Here is a 12,268-nt window from a genome sequence, read left to right as displayed (position 1 = left end):
GACTCCAATTTAGTTTATTCCGAACGTCAAGTGTTTCTATGCCATTTCCACATTTCCATCCACCTATAGGGCGTGTAACACACTCCATAACAACACCATAAAGTCCAAATTAAAAGGAGAAACCTTACCTTATCCGAAATTGGCCAAAATTGTCAAATCGCAACTCAGAACTTCTTCAAGCGCGCTAAAATTGAGCGGGCTATTTGTATGACTTCCTCGCTGCCCCAAGCAGTAAATTTACGTTATTAGAACCCTAAATTCATAGTAGTATACCTTAGGTAATTTATTTATAGAGCGAAGCTCGGAGGCATACCTTGGCAGCCCCTAGGCCGTAGCCCTCCTCTCTTCTTCCTCTCACGTTTCTGTCCAACTCTTCCAAGTGTACAGCTGAAGAAATGACTTCTTAGTCATCATAATATACACATATATATGTATATACATCTCCACGTGCTTTAGTAACACCGTATATAATTAATTCACGGAGGAAAATTTGATAATTTACCTCAAATCCTTCAAGACATGGCTGCCTTTCCCTTTTTCCTTTTTCACGTTTTTCTTTCTACATGCTTGGCTGATTTTTGGCTAAGTATGTTGTACTTAGTCATTACATATATATCCACCCTTTTTAGAAGATTCCACGTGGCAGTCCCTTGGGGTGACACGTGGCAGCCCCTTAGTACGCCACCTAGGTTCATGCGGCCGATCACACGTCGCCACGTGGCAGCGGGGTCCACCCCCCAAGAAGGCAGGCGAGTCACCTGCTTGCTTGAGTTTCTTGCTTGTCACCTGCTTGCTTGAGGTGCTTTCTTGTCACCTGCTTACTTCACTTTCGTAAGTTCAGAAACTAGTTTTTGCTCTCTCTCGTAGGTTCGTCATCTCCCTTTATTTTAAGAGCCTATGCAATCCATGCTACGTAGGGTTGGCATGTCCTCTAGTAGCTCATGTATATAAAACTTTTACATTAACAACTTACGTAGGTAAATCGAGTCCTACAACTCGTTACTTGGCCTCCAATTCCTTCCGAATTCTTATGATTCCACTTCCAACCTTCTCTACTACGGGGTATCACATCCTCCCCTCCTTGGAGTCATTTGATAGCATCGTAGCATATCCGGCTCACATGATAATGTCTAAGGAACTTATATGACATTCCTAGTTTTAAAAGTGTGGGGTGTAACAGAAATTCCTCATACTAACCTGCGATTTTAACAGGAGGACAATGCCGATAGAAGAAAGTAACTAATAATATTGGATGTTACGTAGCACGCAGGTAAGCAAAGGCACGAAGGACCTATGTCAGGTAAGGTGTTGCAATACAATTGATATATAAAGTTGGAAAAGACTTCTGATCCAACAAAGATGATTTAGAGAAGACTGATAGATCTGGATAAGACGATATATTAAGGCATCGCCTGAATTGATACATATGGATAAACTATGACGAGTTATAGTTGAAAGAAGTAACAATATGATAAAGAGGAGAGTACAAGGGACAAAGGATGGTGACGGATGTGAAGTAATAATAAGACAGCTTGTGAGACATTAAGGATAAGACTAACTACGAAGGGTAAGTAACCCATAATAAGAATCGTGAAGAAGGTTAAACAGTGTTATACTATGGGATTGAATACGAACAAGATACTATGTGAATATAACGAAGATCGTTATGAGAGTAAGGAAAGCCTAGTAAATAAGTAATTGAAGGATACGAGGTGATTTAGGAAGAATAGAAGGGCAAATAGTGAATGAATAAGAAGTACTTGCACAACTTTATAAGGAATGTTGATTTGCAGAACAACTGCGGCATTGCGAGGTTATTAGAAGAATAAGTTGTATCCACAGGAATAAAGTTAGTATAATGACGAAGCTTGGAACATGAGTCATTAAAGTATAAGTACACTCGAATGGGGAATTTGCACCAATTATGAGCCCCTGCTAATTACTGATTGGGATGAATGGAATGTGGCTTTGAATGCACTGCTATATTATGTATATTACTCGAGTATCAATTGTTAGATGAGATTTTATACGATATATTCCAAATACTAAATCACTCTACGGTTGTGCTAAGGTTTCCTATAAAGGCAACCTAACATATGGAAGATTTAACAGAACATGTAGATATGGTGCAACACGTTAAATATCTTGGAGTAGAATCGTTCACGTGTGAATAGATGAAAATAAATGGAGGATGACATGATCATACCCTAAAAGGGGGGAAGTGGACAAGAGAAATACAAGCGTAAGAGAAAATTGATTGACGCTATCGTATGTAAATGGGAACGCTTAAACTTCAAACAAGACCCCACAAGGGATGGACACGATCATACCCGCACTAATGCACCGGATTCCGTCAAAACTCTAAAGTTAAGCATGCTTAGACGAGAGTAGCACTAGGATGGGTGACCACCTAGGAAGTGAGAAAGGGAATGAAACAAGTATGAAAAAAAGAGATTATAAAGGCGTGTTAGTACAATGACACATATAGAACAGAGTAAGCCAAGAGCAGAAAAGATTATGACTGAAATACAACACACCTCGTGAAAATGGCACAAGAATAGTTGTGCAGCTTACGAACATTGGCATACTAAGAGCGAGGTCAAATGATTACTCGATAAAAGGAAGTCAGTAATAGCAATGTGATTGCCATATTTAGAATCTATTAAAGAAAAGTGTAAGATGGTTCGAGGCAGAACTATTAAGATACAATCGGTATTAAGGACAAAAGCCATAGCGGAGCCCTGACCTCGATCGAAGGAAGTAAGCCGCTAGTATAGCGACACTAAAGCATTTTCTGAATGGCTCTACGTACCTACACACGTTTATGTAAGAATTACAGTATAACGTGTGGTAATAAAATTGGAAGAAAGATCTGAGTTAAGGAGCAAAATAGCATACCTAAGGTGTTACAAGTTGAATTAACAGGAGTTGTATAATGGCTTAAACAAAAAGGAGCATCAGAGGATTGATAGCCTATTACGGGGGATAGGAATCCTGACTTGGAAATGGAAGGCGATTAATGTAGGTTATAGTGCAGCCTGATCTCGTACTCTACGGAAGTATAAGTTCGTATGGGTTATGGTAGATAAGCTGACAAAATTAACCCATTTTCTTCCAATTAGGAAGGTATATTTAGCTAAGGGTTATACGAGATGACATAGAAAGGAAACAATAAGATTTCACGGGTCCCATATCTATTATCTCGGATGGGGAAGTTCAACATATGGCTAATCCCTGGAGATCATTCCGATAAGGATTGGGAACACACGTGAATCTTAGTACGACATTTTGCCCTTCGACTAATGGATAGGCCCAGAGGGGATCCAGTAAATTATTGATAAAGTAAAGCTTAATCCGGTACAAGCTATCGATTAGAAGCCTAGAGTCGGCAAGAAGGGGATACATTGATCCTTCTCAGGGAATTTGTAGAATAGATAAAGCTGCCTATGAGTGGGACCTACCATCCGATTTGAAACAATACATTCAGTTTTCACAGATCAATGCTCCGCAAAAATGTGAACGACGCTCCCAGAATATTTCCCATGGAGGAGTTTTACGTAACTGGGAGTTATCCTACGAGGGGCAACCTATTTCCATCCAGGATCAGCAGATTAAACGGGTTGCGAACTAAGGACATAGCTTCTGTCAAGGTACTGTGGTGGAATAAGAATCGTGAAGCTATAACCTGGGAAGTTAAAAAGGACATAAAACACAAGTGTCCATACCTATTCCTGATGTCTATAGATAACCCCTAGTCCTGAAACTCATATATTAATTACTTGGATGAAAATGTATGTTATTCCAGTAGAATGGAATCTCCCTATGATCCGTATAAAGTCTTAAGGGAAATTTATTTAACATTCGGGGACGAATGTTCTAAAGGGGTGAAGGATGTTATACCCCATACTTTTGAACCTTGATAGGTGTCCCTAATCTTCTTGAAAGTATCCATGAGACCCTTACTGTCCACACACACCAAACAACTATAAGGCAAGAAGATTGTAATACCTCGCGAAAAGGAAGGTTGTAAATAGAGTCATAAGAATCCGGAAAGAGTTGGAGGCTAAGAAATGAGTCGTAGGACTCGATTTACCTACGTAAGCCACTAAGTTAAGAGTCTTATACACTTAAGTTGCTTAAGGATATATCAAGCTTACGTACTGCGGATTAGATCGGCTCTTAAGACAAGACGAGATTACAAACCCACGGGGGAGAGGAGAAGGCGACACGTGGCAGCAAAAGGACATGCCACATGGAAGCCTAGGCAAGTGACACGTGGAAGCAGGTGACCCACCTGCTTGGTTTCAAGTAGGTGACCCACCTACTTGGGGGTGGGCCCCACCAAGGACACGTGGCAGCCTTGGAGGCTAAGAGTGGATTTGTGGCCCAATAAGGGCTTGACACGTGTCACCCTTAGGGGATCACTTGTCACTTCTTAAGGAACCATATATATATATGTGTTAATGACTCTTATGTCATTTGGAGTCCAAAAAAATCAGCCAAACATAGAGAGAAAACGTGAGAGGAAGAGAGTACTACGACAACCATGGTTCAAATAGAATTAAGGTAAGTTCTTCACTTTTTTCCATGAATTAATTATCTACGATGTTCCCTAAGTAAGTGGATATGTATATATGTGTTTTATTATGTTTATGGAACCAAAACTTCATCTTTACAATTGGAAATTTGGAAGAAAAAGAAGAGAAAAATGTTAAAGGGGCAAGGAAGGAGGGCTACGGGTTTGGCCCTTTTGGGGTAAGCTTCCGGGTTTCGTTCTGTGAATTAATTATTTAAAGTGTACCTAAGTTGTATAATGGTTTTTAATAACATAAAATTTCAATTTGGGGAAGCGAAGAAGTAACACAAACAGCCCGCTCAATTTCAGCGCATTTGGAGAAGTTCCGAGTTGCGCTTTGACAATTTTGGCTAAATTCGGGTAAGGTAAGGTTTCTCCTTCCAATTTTGACTTTATTGTGTTGTTATGTAGTGTATTATACAACTTGTGTGTTTATGGAAACGTGAAAACATTATAGAAATTCTTGGCATTGAAGACAATCTAAATTGTAGTCGTTATAGTCGAATTGTCGTCGAAGTAAGGTGTTGTTCTTGTGAGTGGCTGCTGCAGGGGTGTAATGTATTTTTGCAGGGAATAAATGCATTCTAAAATGGGTGTGGATTCTGATGGTTTCATCCACATGACCCCTCATTTCGTAGAGTTAAAGGCGTTACAAAATAAAGGCTAGACGCCCTATTGTGATATCGTATTTTTGAATAAGTCTGTTGGAGTTTATGTTGTATATTGTTTGTGTGAATTGCTGCAGGTTGTTGTTGTTGGTTGGCTGTAGGTCTTAGGGACCTAATTGGAAATTTGGATAGGGTACATTATAGGGGAGGTGCTGCCCAATTTTCGTCGATGCCTTAACAAACTAAAGAACTAGTCAAGAAAACGACTAAGGAAATAGATTCCATTAATACTAAGGTGTAACCTAAGATGCTGGAAAGTTAAGAAGGTTTGATATTCATATTACTTTTATGTTGTATAGGTTCAAAGGATGACGAGGCGAATAGGATAAGGAATAACTTAGACAAGGTATGTGAAGCTTTCTTTTGGAATGTTTTTGGCATAAGTATGTAAAGCCTATCTTGTTTCTTCTTTTGGCATGTATTCAAGTTAAGTAATGAATGATATGACATTGAGGGTAAATCTACTCATAAATGCCAAGCGTAATTCACGGTCCTGATTTACTTCTTGATGAAAGCACTCGTACGGTAATTGAACTAGGGCTTCTCAAGCCTTCCATACGTTAGGAAGTAAGGAGTATGTAAGGCTATCCTTCCCTTCTCTTGTCATGTATTAGTCCTAAATATGATGTGTATATAACATGTGGGGATGAATCTACTCACCAAGTTTCGAATATGATTCACGACCCCTACCTACTTCTGGAGGTGAAAGCTCCTATGCTAATTGAGTTAGTATCTCTCATGGTCTCCTAGATAATGGAAGGTAGAGGGTACGTAAAGCTAATTTCTTGCTCTTGGTATATCCTTGGTAGAATTGCAATATGTATATCTGCCTATGCAAGTGGGGATAATCCCATTCATAAGGCCCCGAGCATACCTCCTGATTCTTATCCACTACTGAATACTAGGATGCCTATGATAGGTGAATTATTGTCTCTTGAACTCCTTTGGTATAGGAAGGGACAAACAGGTAAGGCCTACCCTTTCTTTTTTTTGACATGTCTTAAAGAAAACTATACATACGAGCTCTAGAGTAAGTCCATTCTTAAGCTCCAAATACGCTATATGTCTTATATTCATTCCTTGGCAGGAAAACTCTCATCGTAGTGGAGCTACCTTCCCTAAACCGTCTATATATCGATTAATAGTGGGACTTAGAGCTCCTATTCCTAAGGACTCTATGATGACAGATGTTTATGATTTCCTTAAGCCGGTTGGCATTACCCTAAAATATGTCTATAATTCCTGAGACTTCACTTAATATAGCTCTAGTGGCACTCAAAGGGCCCCTGAGATGATTATTATCCTTATCCACAAATGATAGTTCAATATGATTACCCTAGTGAGTCTCAAATGATGATCTACCTATATATGATGATTATGACACCGAGTTCCCTAATGGGTCGGGTACGGTATGTGATGATATAATTGTAACACCGAGTCCTCTAAAGGGCCGGGTACGATATATGATGATATGATTATAACAATGAGTGTCCTAATGGGCCGAGTACGATATGTAATGATATGATTATAACACCGAGTCCACTAAAGGGCCGGGTATGGTATATGATGATATGATTATAACACCAAGTCCCCTAATGGGTTGGGTATGGTATGTGATGATATGATTATAACACTGAGTCCCCTAAAGGGCCGGGTATGGTATATGATGATATGATGATAACACCGAGTCCCCTAATGGGCCGGGTACGGTATGTGATAATATGATTATAACATCGAGACCCATACTAGGCCGGGTAAGGTATGATATGTAATGATAGATAGGCATGCATATGAAAACATAATAATGTAATAATAACATATGACACGACACTGTATGTGATGACATGGTAACACCGAGTCCCCTAGTGGGCCAGATACAATATATGAAAATGGTGTACACACCCTTATGTTATAAGATATAGGTATAGTGCCTTATTAACTGTTATACTTGTTTCCTGCATCCCCATTTTGGTTTTTCTCTCAGTTGTGATGCGTTATGCTTATATACTCAGTACATATATCGTACTGACTCCCCTTTTCTCGGGGGGCTGCATTTCATGCCTGCAGGTACAGATGTTCATTCTGGAGATCCGTTAGCTTAGGAGTTCCTCTCAGCTATGTCGGAAGTACTTCATTGTTCTGGAGCCTAAATTTTGATACTAGTCACTTAATGTATATAATTGTACATTCAGGGGTACGACGGGGGGCCTATCGCGCCATATATTGTTGTTACTATTCCTAGAGGTCTGTAGACATATAGATGTGGGATGTTTGTGAGTTTGTTTCGATTGTACCTATACGGCATTTTGTGAATATAGTTATGTTACAGTAGCCTTTTCGGCTTGCATTCTCTTATGTGCTATGAAACGAGTGAAAGAGGCCACACGTGCACGAATTTTTTTTAACTCATTGGGGTTTTTGCGAGTAGTATCACCTTGTTCATAGTTCAGTATGGCTACTGTCACGACCCAACCCCGTAGGCCGCGACTGGGGTCCGACCTGGACCCCCCGTACATATATCTATTAGCTGAGGTCATATTGAATCATAAATAAGACAATATCATGTAATAGAGCCCCACTGGGTGATAACATTTTCATAAACCTGTAGCCCTTTTCATTTGTACCATAACCCGATAGGGCACGCAAGCCGACAAGGCTGCCATAACATAATAACATATATCATATATCATGTAGACTCAGCTTAATCAAACTGACATACACAATCCACATATACATGTCTGCAGACCTCTAAACATATAAATGACAACATATGGCGGGACAGGGCCCCCGCTGTACCCTTGAATGGATAAAACAATTTCTATACATCCGTGGACAGTATCAAAAACTAGGCTCCGATACAATGGAGCCTCTTCCAGCTGAGCTGCATGGAATCCTAAGCTGACGGACTCCCAAAATTTGTATCTGTACCTGCGGGCATGAACGCAGCCCCCCGAGAAAGGGGGTCAGTACGATATGTGTACTGAGTATGTAAAACATAATATAATACAACTGGAAACATATCTGAGATAGAGAATCAGGGGATAAGATATCAATTCAGAAACCTGTACCTGTACTTTATGAATTACAAAAACATGCATGTTCGAGTCATATGATATAGCCAGCCCTTTCGGGGGTCCGGTGAATCATCTCTGTAAATCATCTCTGTAAAACCATCATGGCCCCAGTGCCATCACCACCTTATTACAACACATCATCATATATTTATACACGTATCCTGGCCCTCTATTGAGGGACTCAGTCAATAATACAGTGAACTGTGCACGAGAACATATCCTGGCCCGGGACTCAAGGAAAGAAGTGTTACGGTATACACGAGTAGAGTAGTGAGTAACTATATGCAATTTAAATCATTATCAGAGACTCGACAGAATAAGAAAGTTAAGCTTTTATTTGAGAACCCGAGTAACGGTGTAGTCATCTCGAATGTCCTCTAAATGCCATTATGGGTTGTCTCAATTATAATCTCGGGGCTCCTAGACATGTACTAAAGTAAAGCCAAATCGCTTATGGAACCAGAAACATTTGTTAACATATAGTCTATAAGACTTGGAGCCTGTACATTTGTTACCTTTTTAACATATAAAAGTTTCCATGGAAATAGTTCGATTATTATAAAAGTTTGATATTCAGACGTAAATAAGAGATGCTAAGAATGGAGTTACCCCGAAACTCATATCATTTTTAACCTACAACTAAGACATGCCAGAAGAAGAAAGAGAATAAACTATATATGGTCTGTACTTTCCTTTATGGGATCTGCATACACATATTTCATACCCGGCCCATCATGGGGCTCGGTGAATCATTATGGCATCATAATCTCACTTTCGTACCAAATACGTATCAAAGGAAATGAGAGATAGCTTTCCACCTACTAGTGTTTAACACATAGGAGCCTTACTAGGCAATACTCAATTCTTGCAGAAATTCCAATACTAAGCAGTGGATATGGGTTATGAGGCATACTTGGAGTTTTGGGAATGGAATTATCCCCACATTCCACACACACTTCACTTAAGGCTAAAACTTGCCAAAAGGAAAGAAAGATAGTTGTACGAGCCTATACCAAAACATGCCAAGAGAAAGCTTTACATACCTTTTGGGAGTTACCCTTTATCCTTCTCGTCTCGTCGTCTTCTGAACCTATTCAATATGAAAGTAATACGAATATCAACTACTCTTAACTTTCCAGCATCTTGGATTACGCCTTAATGTTAATGGAATCTATTGCCTTAGTTGTTTCCTCGACTAGTCCTTTAGTTTGTTAAGGCGTTAACGAAAATTGGGCAGCACCTCCCCTATAATGTGCCCTATACGAATTTCCAATTAGGTCCCTAAGACCTACAGCCAACCAACAACAACAACCTGCAGCAATTCATACCAACAATATACAACATACACTCCAAACGACCTATTCCAAAAATACGATATCTCAATAGGGCGTCTAGCCTTTATTTTGTGACGCCTTTAATTATACATAACGAGGGGTCATGTGGCTTCTACCAGCAGCACCCTAACCCACATTAGGACATATTTAGGCCCTGCAACAACAAGCCACACCCCTGCAGAGCAACTCACAAGAACAACACTTTGTTTCGACAACAATTCAACTATAACGACTACAAATTAGTTTATTCCGAACGCCAAGTATTTCTAAGCCATTTTCATATTTCCAGCCACCAATAGGGCGTGTAACATGCTCCATCAGAACACATAAAGCTCAAATTTAAAGAAGAAACCTTACCTTACGTTAAACTTGTCAAACTCGCCAAAACTATCCAAAATGTGAAATCTGGACAGCTTACTGTTTTACCTTGTCGCTTCGTTTCAAAGGGGTAATGGAGGGAAACAGGATTTACGCCCTTCATGAAAGTTATAGAAATATGTCTTAGGGTCGCAAACAATTTCTAATCATCCCTACATCAATTTTTTACAAAAAGATATGACCAAAATACTTACAGCTGTCCGTGTAGAATTTCCAAAACCAAATTTGAGCAGTACCTCCTTTACACTTCATCACCACTTTTCAAGCTTATACAAGTAGAACTGGATTTTGGAGTCTGAATGAAAGTTATATAACCACGAAATACCTTTCCAAAACATATTAAATCACTCGAAACGAATCTGTACACAAGAAGTTATACTAATATTACTAACCACTGTCCCTTCCAAAAACGGGTTTATTAATTAACGTTTTCTCTTATTTTCTCTTCCAAATTCCAATTGCAAAGCTGGAGTTTTACTTCCATGAAGGTCTTAAAATACATATATACGTATCCACGTACTTAAGGTACACCGTATATAATTAATTCACGGAAGAAAATTGAAGAACTTACCCTTAAATTCTTCCAGACATGGCTGCCTTTCCCTTCTTCATTTTTCACGTTTTCTCTCCATGTTTTGGACTGATTTTCTGGCTAGGAATGAACTAATTAGTCACAATACACATATATATAGGGTGTCTATGGGGGTGACACGTGTCATCCCCTTAGGGTGACACGTGTCTAGCCGTGATTGGTCCACCATATCTATGCAACCAGTTAGGGGCTGCCACGTGGCAGCGTGGGTCCATCCCAAGTAGGTGAGTCACCTGCCTGCTTGTCACCTGCTTGCTTCACTTTCGTAAGTTCGGAAACTAGTTTTTGCTCCCTCTCGTAGGTTCGTAATCTCTTCTTATTTTAAGAGCCTATGTAATCCGTGCTACATAAGTTTGGTATGTAATCAAGTAACTCACGTATGTAAGATTTCTAAATTAGTAGCTTGCGTAGATAAGTCGAGTCCTACGACTCGTTACTTGGCCTCCTATTCCTTCCGGATTCTTATATAATTCCCCTTCCAACCTTCTCTACTACGGGGTATCACATCCTCCCTTCGTTGGAGTCATTTGATAGTGTCGTAGCATATCCGGTTCATATGGTAATGTCCAAGGAACTTATGAAACATTCTGAGTTTAAAAGGGTGAGGTGTAACAGCTACAACTGATAGGTAGGTATACGGGGGTCCAGGTCGGACCCTAGTCGCGACCTATGGGGTTGGGGCGTCACGGCATGAGCCTAGGTGGCGTCCTAGGGGGCTGCCACGTGTCACCCCTAAGGGGCTACCACGTGTCACCATCTAAAGATATATATATATATATATATATATGTGTCTGTGTGTTATGTGATGTATAACTTCAGTTTCTATCCAAAAATATCAGCCAAGGAGAGGAAAAAAACGTGAGAGAAAGGCAGCTATGGGTTTGGAAAATTAAAGGTAAGTTTTCCAATTTTCCTCCGTGAATTAATTATCTACGGTGTTCCTAAACCACGTGTACATGTATATATGTATTTTAGAATGTCTAAGGAACCATATTTTCAGCTTTGCACTTGAAACAAGTAGGAGAAAGTTGAAAGAAAAATCTAGAGAACCTAGGGAGAAAGCTACGGATTTGAAGGGTTACCAAGGTAAGGCCCGATTTCGTTATGTGAATTAATTATTTAAGGTATCCCACGGTTATATAATAGTATTTGATAACATAAAATCGCAATTTGGGGCAGTGGAAAAGGGACACAAACAGTCCGCCCCAATTCAGCACATCAAAAAGTTTCCGAGATGCAGTATTGGAGTGTTTTGGCCAATTTCGGTTAAGGTAAGGTTTGTTATTTTAATTTTGAATTCATGGTGTTGTTATTGAGTGTATTATACTCTAGGAGTGGTATTGTTTGCATCCATACGACCCCTCGTTTCGTATAATTAAAGGCTTTGCGAAACAAAGACTAGAAACCCTATTTTGGTGTTGTAATTTCCACCAAGTGGTTTGGAGCTTGTGTTGTGTAATATTGCCATGATTATGTATATATATGCTGCAGGTGGTTGTTTTTCGTTGGCTGTAGTGCTTAGGGATTTAATTGGAAATTCGGATAGGGCACATTATAGGGGAGGTGTTGCCCAATTTTTGTTAACGCCTTACCTAATTAAAGAACTAGTCGAAGAGACGGGCAAGGAAATAGATTCCAGGAATGCT

The sequence above is a fragment of the Solanum dulcamara genome, chromosome 1 (assembly GCF_947179165.1).
Source record: "Solanum dulcamara chromosome 1, daSolDulc1.2, whole genome shotgun sequence".
Lineage (NCBI taxonomy): Eukaryota > Viridiplantae > Streptophyta > Magnoliopsida > Solanales > Solanaceae > Solanum > Solanum dulcamara.
Note: the sequence above shows the minus strand (reverse complement) of the source record.